We start from the raw sequence: 11,284 nt of genomic DNA, 5'->3' as shown, positions 1-11,284 counted from the left end.
ATCTTATGTACTTTATGCTGATATCAAAAGGATCTCCTTATGGAAAAGAACAATGAGGAAGGCAAAGAGAAAAAACGTCTCATATTTAGAGCCCATTGGGAACTTCAGAAATATGAAACAATGACTTTAAGTGTAAAATAATTCTTCCCTTTCTCAGTTGGTTTTATTGGCTCAATACTCATGTGTATGAACACCAATTTCTCACCAAAAAAAAATCGGTGTGGACATTTAAAAAAAATGTGTCTAGGGTAGAAATATTATCATATGCTTGTCCTAGCACAAAGCACACACGTAGGCTTTTTGTAAAGGAAAACTAATTTTACTGCATTACATCAGCATAAGATCTGTGCAACCACAAAAGAAAATGATTCCAGTTTGGATTGAATAACAGTGTCTTAATTTTGCTTTGCAATTTATAGCTTACAAGTGTTCTTATATATATTTCTTGGATTTTTATAGACGATAATTCCATTTTACAGAGAAAGACAGTGAGCCTCAGTGTTGTTTAAAGTTTTGCCAGGAAATTGTCTGTAATGGCAGAACTCATAAGTTTTAGGAGTGAAAAATTTTGACCAAGCCTTTTTTTTTTTTTTTTTGGTATTTCAAGCCCAGAGTTCTTTCTACTCTATAATGCTAAATCAGTTTAGCAATGGCATGATCCTTAATGAGATTCCTCTGATAGTGGTTTGTTCAGTCAGTGAAAATTAATATTCATTCATTCTTGAATTTAATTGTTCAGCAAAATATATTGAGATTTTTATACCAGACATTATATTAAGTGGAATAAGTGTAACCAAGGAGGAAGTGAACAGTTGGGGGAAATGAGTGAATTAGTGATAGATAAAAAAGTTTTGCAAAGGATAGTACCTTTTGTAGCTAATGCAGATGAGCAGTATACAAGTAAAGAATGTAAAATAATTGATCAGAGTCTGTTTGACACTTAGAACCTGAATCTTGTGATGGAAAATGTTTCATATTATCTTTTAAATTAAATTTATTGGGATGACATTGGTCACTAAAATTATATAGGTTTCAAATGTATAATTTAATAATAAATTGTATGTTACATTGTGTGTTCATCACCCAAAGTTAAGTCTTCCATACCATATATTTAATCCCCTTTGCGCTTATCTACTTCTCTCCTCCCCACTTTCTGTCCTGTAACCACTAAACTATTGTCTGTATCTATGAGTTTTTGTTTGTTGCTTTCAGTTTTGTGACAACCTGTACTTGAATTTTTTTTGTGTGTGTGGTCTAGATCTTAAGATTATCATGCTAAGTAAAATGTCAAACAGAAAAAGTTGAGAACCATGTGGAGTCTTTCTTTGTTTTCTCAAGTTAAAGGTTTTATTCTCCTTTTAGAAAATAATATGTTTGTTTGTTGCTTTCAGTTTTATAGCCTACACATGCGTGAAATCACATGGTTCTCAACTTTTTCTGTTTGACTTATCTTACTTAGCATGATAATCTTAAGATCTAGACCGACCACAAAAAAAAAAAAAAATCAAGTACAGGTTGTCACAAAACTGAAAGCAACAAACAAAAACTCAAAGGGGTAAGGAGAGTCTTGACTACTTGGTTTTACCTAGAATTTTCACTGAGCACCTGCTAAGAACTCTCAGATAAACATCTATTTGCCACTGCCCCTGGATGTGTGATGTGTTTCTATATTGCTCTTTAATATTTTTATTGGCGAGGGTCCAGAGTAGTCAGTTTTCAACAGGAGTTAGTAGTAGTTATGGGAGGAGGAGCATAACTGTTACGAGTTTTGACTCTTTTCTGTGCTGGCTGAATTTGGCTGGCAACTGCCACATCCAATCAGTATAAGAAAAGTATGATTAATGCAGAGTGTTGCATTCAATATGTATAAGAGGGAAAAAGTGTTGACTTCTGATGACTGGTTACAAATGACTAGAAGAAAACAAAATCAATGAAGAAATTAGAAATATATTTCATTCCTGAATTAACTCCCAATACATCACTCATTTGCTTTTACTTTAGTCTTTGTGTTCTTGACATAGTCACCTTTTCCCCAGATAATCAAGATCTTTGTTACTCTCCAACCTAACCTCCCAACCATAGTTCCTACTTGCAGGCTTTCAGTGAGTGTAAATCCTACCATATTCAATCTTTAATACTCCATCTCTTTGTTAGTACTCTGTGTGTGTGTGTGTGTGTGTGTGTGTGTGTGTGTCTTTGTCCTCTCTCATTTATTGAGCACATTATATTTCAAACACAAGGCTAAACCTTTATATTTATTTGGGATGCAACCTTCTCAATACTTTGAAATAAGCCATATCAGGCAAGTTTACTGATTATTAGACATTCATAAGGTGAAATAACTAATAAATTACACAGTTGGGATTAAAGCTCAAATCTCTCTGTTTCTAAAGCTTTGGCAGAGACAGCTGATTGCTCCCTATTATCTGAAAGCTCTTTCTCTATATTAATAGATGTTTCATATAAGTGATTATATAATAGCTATGTGATTGGGTTCCACTTAGTGAACATGGTACACCACTTCTGGATCAAGACCATTAAGAGAAAGTGCTCTCCTTTTTCACTTCCTTCTTTACCATTGGCTGGAACATGGTTATGAGAAGAGAACCATTACAGCCTGCTTGGATTTTAAGATCAAAGCTGTATGTTTAAGATGCAGAGCAATAAGTCAAAAGATAACTGGGCCTTCAACAGCATCAAGTTGCCAGGTAAGTGCTGGATACCCATCCAGACTTAAGCACAGTTTACTTTTGGGTCTCTTAGATCAACCTAAATTTATCCAGACAAACACAGAGGCCTATGCTCTAAGACTCATTCTGAAAGTAAGAATGAGCAGTATGACACAGACATTTAATAATCACTTTTAGGGAATTACAGAAATAGTTTGAGCTTCTTTTGATCATTTTGTACCAGGAAAAAAAGAACGCAGGCTTGGCAACATTTATGGTTACCAAGAGTAATGGCCTTTAGGGAGATATGAGCAGTTTCACTGTGGATGGGAAACAGAGAGTTTAAGAAGGATTTTGAAACAACCAAAACAATTTTGATTCAAAGAATGAGGGTAAAGTGTAGAATATGAAGAAACTGGGAACAATCTGCATAGTAAAATTAGGAGTAACCGGGAATAGTCAGAATGCAGTTTCAGGAATGGGATTAGGTGCGAAAAATCTGAGAAAATTTTCTTTACAGTTTATTTTTCTTGGAGTCTGTTACATTGTTTCTGGCTCTGTCACAAATGTAATTTATTTGTGTTCCATTTAGATGTATTACATCTAAATGAATGTGCCAAATAATTGTTTTTTATTTTCTTGCCTAATAATAATTTGGTTAACTATTTCTTTTTTACATGACTATTAACAACTGCCATTTTAATAGCTTAAAACTATATATTTTTTAAAAACTTACTCTTTAACATTCAATGTTTTATTGTCTTCAAAATGCAGCTATCTACATTTATATTGATTATATATTTTGGAGAAATTTATTATCATTTTGAAATATTAAATAAGGAAAAGTTAAAAATAAAACAATATTTAGTTCATCTACAACCGATAAAAATGATAAACTGAATTTTAATTTATGACTTTTCTAGATCTATATCAGATATGATCTAACATCATTAAGTTCACTCAAGAATCAAAAACATGGAGTCTAAGCCATATTATTCTTTAAAACTTGCTTGTGGAAGAAGAGGATTCATGAGAAGAAAAATAAAACAGATTGACTACTCATAAGGGGCCCTAGATCATACTAAAGGGGTATGGGTAAGTTGGGCATTCCCTCAAGGAAAAGAGTTTACTCATTATTGGAAATTCAGAGAAAAAAAATTGCTCCTTAAAGATTTCTGCTGTGATTTGCTATACTGTTTTCTCTACAGTTTAAATAAAACACCTACAAAACATAGCAACTTTCAATTATTTGGGCACTGCAATAATTTTAAAGGGATAATTAGATGTTATTGGAAATATCATAATTTGGAGAAGCAAATATGGTAGAATGCATACATTAATTATTGTGTTACATTTGTTTTGTTTCTTTGCTTTCTTTTGCCTTCAAAAGTTTGGAAAAGATCGATTCTAATGAAAATCCTTCAAAGGCTTTCAATTCATTCAAATGACTAACCAGTCATTATAAAAGATAGATGCTAAATGCAGTCTGGCTATGGGGGAAAGATCCTTCTGGTATAGGGTTGTATGTTGTGGGTGGCAAATTGCACTTTCCAAAAATGGCTGCATCAATATATAGCCCACCCCCATCATTTTCTTTCAATGTGGCCTAGATGCTCTTCTGTTGAGAGGTAGAGTCTATACCCCCTCTCCTTGAACCTAGACAAGCTTTTGCAACTTCTTCAACCAATAGAATGCAGGAGAAATAATAATGTATGACTTGGAAGGGTATATCTTACTTGGCTCCTAACTATCTGACTCTCTTTTTTGGAGACACTTGCTACCATGTCATTAAGAAGCCCAGGCTACATGCAGTCCTCACAAGTGGGTATTCTGGCTGACAGCCTCATTTAGGTCTTCAGCCAAGAGCCAGCATCAACTATCAGACATGTGAGTGGATGAAAAACTTTAAATGATTATAGTCCCTAGACTTTGAGTCTTCCAGCTAATGTCCTGAAAATCATTCTTTCCTCAACTTCCTATCTAATCAAAGAAATGATGAAATAATAACTACTTACTATTATTGTAAGCCATCTAAATTTATGAGTAATTTGATAAGTAGTTATAACTAATACATGTGGCAACTGGGTTCCCATGGCTACCAATCCTGGCTAGCAATAGATTTTGAAGCCCCTTTGATTTATCTGCTCACTTTAATATAACTGATAACTCTGCTCTGATGGTACCTAAATGGTGTATTTTTTTTTTTTAAATCTGTGGCTTCTTGAACAATCCAACAAGAAAATGAAACCAAACTAATCCTCACATTGCTAGGAGTACGGGCAAAAGTTACTGAGCCAAAAATAACTTTGAGGTCATTATTATGTAGAAGTACAGTGAATATTTTTTTGCGAAACGTCAACTATCATCATATTTTCAAAGTAAGGTTTTCCTTTAAGTTCAATAGTTTCACTGAACACTTCAAATGATCTTTTAATTTGACATATTTATATGTATTAGCCTTCCACACCTCTTTCAGAAATATGTAACCATATTGAAAATATTTGTTTTTATAAAAAAATTACTTTTCTAATTGTTTCCATAATGTGAGTGTGTACATCTCACTTGAAATGAATTTAATCCTGTTACAGGTGCCAGATGGACAGAAATGGTAGGTGCAGATCTGTTTTTAGGCTGAGAGCAGATGCAGCTCTGGGGGTGTGAATCATTCTCCTCCATAGCACCCTGTCTCAAACATCCTGTGCAACTACTCTTCTCTGGGGAATTACCCCACTGTCAGCTTTCCATCAGGGCTTCAGTAATACAAATTTATTTCAGTATTTAAGGACTTATAATTCCCCAGGAATTGAAGCTAGGCCTCTATTTCATTTCATATATGTTTGTATCCTCAAGTGATAAGGAATAAATGGCTAATTTCCCTATACGTATTTTCTTTACCCAACTTTGATAGGGCAATTTGAACTGAGGAGTCTCTTGTTTCATTGATCTATTGAAGACCTCATTTCCTTTCCTTTAGGGCATGAAACATGTGTTATATGTTTTCTGATGAGGCATGTATGTCTTATTTCGCTGAATATTAAAAATATTTCTAAAAAATAAAAATATGTTTTCAGTGGCATAAAGTAGGAACATATTCCTGGTGGGGTGTGGCTAATTAATTTTTCCATTTTATAATTCAAGTTCCAGCATTTAATATATTTAATACATACAAATTTTAGCCCTTAACACAGTAATACAATTACAGTATTTAATAGACTTTGTTTGATGTTTTAAAGCTTAGTCCCTATAAGGCCTCTGTGGAAGGAGCCTTTAGTGTTCCATCAATATCTATGCCCTTGTCACTTGGTCAGGAAATATTACTTTGTGTGGGTGTTCTCTTGGCATCCATAGCTTTTGCTCTTTCTTGTTTGGTATGCTGAAAGTGCAGAGCAATGAATGATCCTGGGAGCAGCCCTCCGACAAGAATTGATATACAATCATCCCTCTTTCCTTGCTCCTTGGAGAGATGAACTTTGAGGTTATGCATTTTACATTGGTTCTGAAGTGTCACTGTAGGATTGAGCTTCAGTTATCTGTAGTGGTGGCTAGCTAGGTAATGTAGTCCTTCTTTGGTTGTTTTCTCTCTGATTTCACATCCCCATTCTCCAATTTCCTCCCCAGACTCACTACCTTCACTGCTGCCCAACTTGACGTCCTGTGGGAGATACAGGTACCTATTTTCCTCTCTCCCCACACACCTCAGTAGCCTTATGTTGCTACTGAGTGTTTGTCTTGAGGGACATGATAATGTCCTCATATAAATTTAGCTCTGTTACATCTTTTCTCACCTCAGGATCTGTACTTTCTTGAAGATTTTTCTGGATGGGACCCATAGGAACTATTAACAGCTGGGAAATTTTTGTAGAAGGTAAAAAAAAAAAAAAGAAAAAAAGAAAGAAAAGAAAAGAAAAAAGAAGAAAAGAAAAGAAAAAAATAGTATGGGAGAACTAGGCGGGACAAGAATATTTACCTTTAAAGTATATGTCAAGTGTTGGGGAGACTGGATGAAGAATTCACTGAAGAGTAAAATCACTAGTAAAGATTTAGTTCTACGTCCCTTTGGAAGACCAAGGCTCTCCCAATGTGTGGCCAGTCCTGTAGTTTGGAACACAGACCTATATTAATGAAGTTGACACAGACCAATGGCCCAAGGAGACCATGTAAAAAGTGGCAAAGCATCATTTGGATACAAAAATAAGGTAGCAATAATTTAATTTCTGGTGAGCCGTAGGTATTTAGAGTTAGAAGGAAGTAAAACACCAAAGGGAGATAGTCAAATAACAATAGATGACGTGTTAGAAAAAACCCTACAATCTTCCTCCAGTGTGTCTCCTTCACTCTCATAAGACTGCCAAACTCACAACACTTTTGACACTTCTTACCAAATGTGTGGAGAGATTTTTTTCCTCACCAAGCAATTCTCTGCAATATTAGCTGATATCTTCAACTTAACTCAATATCCATCTAGAGATAGCATCAGATCCCATAGATTAAGGGGTCAATCCCACAAGACTGCCTTCACCCCACTTCAGATGCCCTCACAAGTCCAGGTTCTCACCTGTGCTTTTGACCTATCAGCTATAAGTCAGAAGTTACCACGTTCCCCTTCTTGGGTTTGATTCATTTGCTAGAGTGGCTCACAGAACTCAGGAAAACAGTAACTTACATTTACTAGTTTATTAAAGAATATGATTAAGGATATAGATGCACAGCTAGATAGAAAGATACATGGAGTGAGGTCTGAAAGGAGCCCATGTGCGGGAGTTTCTTTCCATGGAGTTGGGTGTGTCACCTTCCCAGTGTGGATATGTTTACCAACATGGAAGCTCTCCGAACCCCATACTATTGGGATTTTAAGGAGGCTTCTTCACATGGACATGATCAATTAACTCTATGTCCAGCCCTTCTTCTTTTCCTGGAAAAGTTAGGGGTGAGGCAGGAGCTGAAAATTCCAAGCTTCTAATCATGGCTTAGTCTTTCTTGTGACCAACCCCTATCCAGGAGCCCACTCAGAGTCACCTCATTAGAACAAAATTTGTTCCTAAAGCTCCTATTACTAAGATATTTACAAAGGTTTTAAGAGTTCTGTGTCAGGAATCTGGAGCCAATAACTCCACACATTTTCTATTGTCTCATAGAGGGTGAACTACCTTCTAAAGTGCATGGGCCCAGTTAACTGTTGGCCTTTGCTTTGTTTGAAGGGGGCATATGAATTATTAAGGACAACAATGGAGAAATAAGGACTGCCATTAATACCTTTTTCTCACAAAGCACCCAGCCTTTTTTCATAATAAATGTTTAATAAATACTGGAAAAAAAAACACTTTTGAGACATGTCAAATTATTAGCCTTTACATCTTAGTATGGTTCTGTTGTCTTCTGATAATATATTTTGTTTTGTATATACTGCCACTGATTCTACTTCTTGAAATTACCATAAATTATTAATAGAAGTAGGTGAGGTATAAATTATTAATTAATCATATTATCAATATTACTTCTTACATTTGTTTTCTTTACAGAAAATTAAATATCATTAATAAATTGATCAACTCTGCTTTCATCAGGACCTCCAAAACTCCCCATGCTTTGATTCAAATTAATATTGGAAATTACTAAGAAAGTAGTAGTAACAAGTTAAAAATCTTCAGAAAACTTGATTACTCTCTTTCCTTTTCTAATGTTCCTGGAACTTTTCTTAAAATATTTAAATATGGGTAACTTTTAACAGGGTTTTAAAAGATGTTAGTGCTTAATATAGCTTGAAGCATAAAATAACCTTGGAATCTAGAGCAGAATTTGGTTGAAATATTATTTGTTTTTCTATGGAAGCTGAAGAACTTGTGAATTTGGAATTATAACAATGATGGATATGAAATACAAATAAAATTGACAAGCAACTTCCTTCTGATATGCATACTGGGAATTACTAACCATTTAGTCAATTGTCAGAGATGTAGGGGTTATCTGGTCTATTACCTGGTATTCAGATAAGGGCCATTGAAGATGGCTGTGATCATTAAGACAGATTTTAATGACAAGAATCTATTAATGGAAGCTGTCAAAAAAAAACACTGTGGTAAACATCTAATATTACATGTACTCTATGAGTATTTCTGGTGAATTATCTAGACACATGATGGTGGTTACATGTTTCTTTCATCATGTAACTAGTACTGGAGGAATCTACTTGCTATTTTCATGTTTGAAGCAATTTTGATATTTTATCTTTTTTTGTTTGCTCCATTTTCTTTTAGCCTATGATTCTCATTTTTTCCATATAATTTTATTTTTTTTTCATTAAAATTGGTTTACCAAAAGAAGACCATTAAGATACACTCCGTAGTTGTCAATCAGTAGGCCCAGAAGGTTCCTAAATGTTAATCATTGATTCAGCATATTAGCCTGTTGGATTTATCTGTACGGCAAAGATGTTGGTTTATTGTTTCCAAGTCTGACTTCTGCATGCAAAGAGTAACGGCATGTCCTTGCTCCTCTTATCTTCCTCAGAAGAGCAACCAAGTTGCATAATCAATTCTTCCACCTTTTATATTTCACCTGATGTTTACTTTGTTCATTGCTTGGAGATTCCCTGTTAGTTTACCTCTTTAAAATCTATTTGCCTTTTTCTTTTATCTTATAAGAAAATAAGACCGATTATCTTAGTGCAAGGTCATGGTGCATTTTATTAAACGTTCACAGTATTTTTCTTTTCTCAGCATCCCCAAAGCAGTCAAAAGTTGACCTAATTATTAAAAGATTGTCAGACTTTGGATATACAAAGAGTAACCTTTGTATCAGGTGCTGAGGGAATTGGAGATGTGCAGATTTTGACACAGTGACTTTACTAGTCACCAACATATCTTAGTGTATCTAGAAGAAATCAAGCATAAGATTAATATCTTTTGTGCTATGAAAAACAAAATCAAGGAAATATAGATTTTATCTTTAATGAATGAAAATACTCTGTTACTTGAGAGAATTGAAAGGCAACAATTAATTCTCAGGTTTTCATAAATGACAAAACTGACTTTTTCCTTTGAGATTGCTATGTATGTTTCCAAGTCACTTAATTAGCAGATCAGGATACCATTTCTCGTTGTTAAAAGCTACATTAGGAAACTCCAGGCCTTTCTTCATATTGCTATTTTTTAGCAGTCAATACCAGCCACCTGGAAGAATAACCACTACTAGGCCATGACTTTTTTTTTTGCAGTGACATTTGCTCAATAAATTTTTGTCATGGCAATAATTGAAAAATTCAAAATGGTGTAAAGAAGTAAATGTCACATTCCCACAATGCAATATAAATGAAATTTATAAAGGCTCAGTGACTCACAAGACAGGTTAATTAAAGGCTTCATGTGGCACATGAAAGTTAGCACAACATTTGCTTGACCACATTATTTCCATGACTTCATGGAATGAATTCCTTTATTAGAATGGCTAGCAGAGATTGTAGTCCGGTGTCAGATATAATCTATGGTACTGGCACTTACTCTTTTGGATTATTTTAATTCATTTCCTATTACTAGTCAGTAATGTTTTAAGGGTTGGTTATTAATATAAAAAGCTAAGCATTACTAAAAGGCAACACAATCTCTGTCTCATAGAAATTGCTCTGACTATACCAGAAATGGTTTGTAAGTTGCACAGCATAAATGAAGGAAAAGCAGCTGGAGCTGGGAACAAAAGGCATATTGTGGACTTGGAAAAATGTATTGTGATTTAAGTAGCATGGCTGTTAATTTCTCATCCCTACATGTTCCTATGGGGCTCTAACAAAAAGAACCCTGCTACTTGGAATTAACTTTTTCTGCTTTCTTAGAACTAAGAAACAAGTTACAATAAACAGCCCCAATGCTTGGAAGAAGTTGGGGTCATCTTGTATCACTGTGTTAAATGAGAAGCAGCTCATGCTCCTTCAGCCACTGGGGAGGATTAGCTGCTTCCCTGTGCAGAGGAGACCATCTTCTCGAGTCTTGACATTGGGAGCTGCTTATCTGCATATTGTAGGTGGAAATATTGCTTCTCCTTTATTCTACCAAAATAGACAAATAAATGAAAGCAACATTTTACAAAAAAAAAAAAATTAAAAAGAACTGAGAACATTCATTTGTTTCAAGGAAAAAATATTTTGAATCTTAGTAAAGGATAATACGAGAGCTTATTTTATTATAATCCAAACCATAAAACAATGTCTAATTTTAAATCTTGAAACTAGACAGCTTCCAAGTTATCCATATAGCTATATATAGATACATAAAGATTCATATGAAACAGAATATATGTCTGTGTGTGTGTGTGTGTGTGTAATATATAATAGATACAAGTCTATGACACAGAAAAAAAGTTATTTGTGTATCTATCTATAATCCACATTCTTTGTGTCAGAGGCTACAGGTTTCCTACCTTAGTGCCTTATCTTTATATATTTTTAGCTTGGCAAATGGTCATGAAAAATAAAGATGCCTTGTCTATGTGAACAGGCAGAGTGATGAAGAAAAACTTGATGCTACTTCTGAAACGGAAACCAATGATCTTTCTAGCCAAGGACACTAAAGCAGAGCACTTTATAGAGGAGAGGTAAAGATACTCTGTCTTGTTTAAGCCATTAC

Source organism: Rousettus aegyptiacus, unplaced genomic scaffold (assembly GCF_014176215.1).
Source record: "Rousettus aegyptiacus isolate mRouAeg1 unplaced genomic scaffold, mRouAeg1.p scaffold_m13_p_10, whole genome shotgun sequence".
NCBI lineage: Eukaryota > Metazoa > Chordata > Mammalia > Chiroptera > Pteropodidae > Rousettus > Rousettus aegyptiacus.
The sequence above is the reverse complement of the archived record's forward strand: the minus strand, read 5'-3'. Positions refer to the sequence as shown.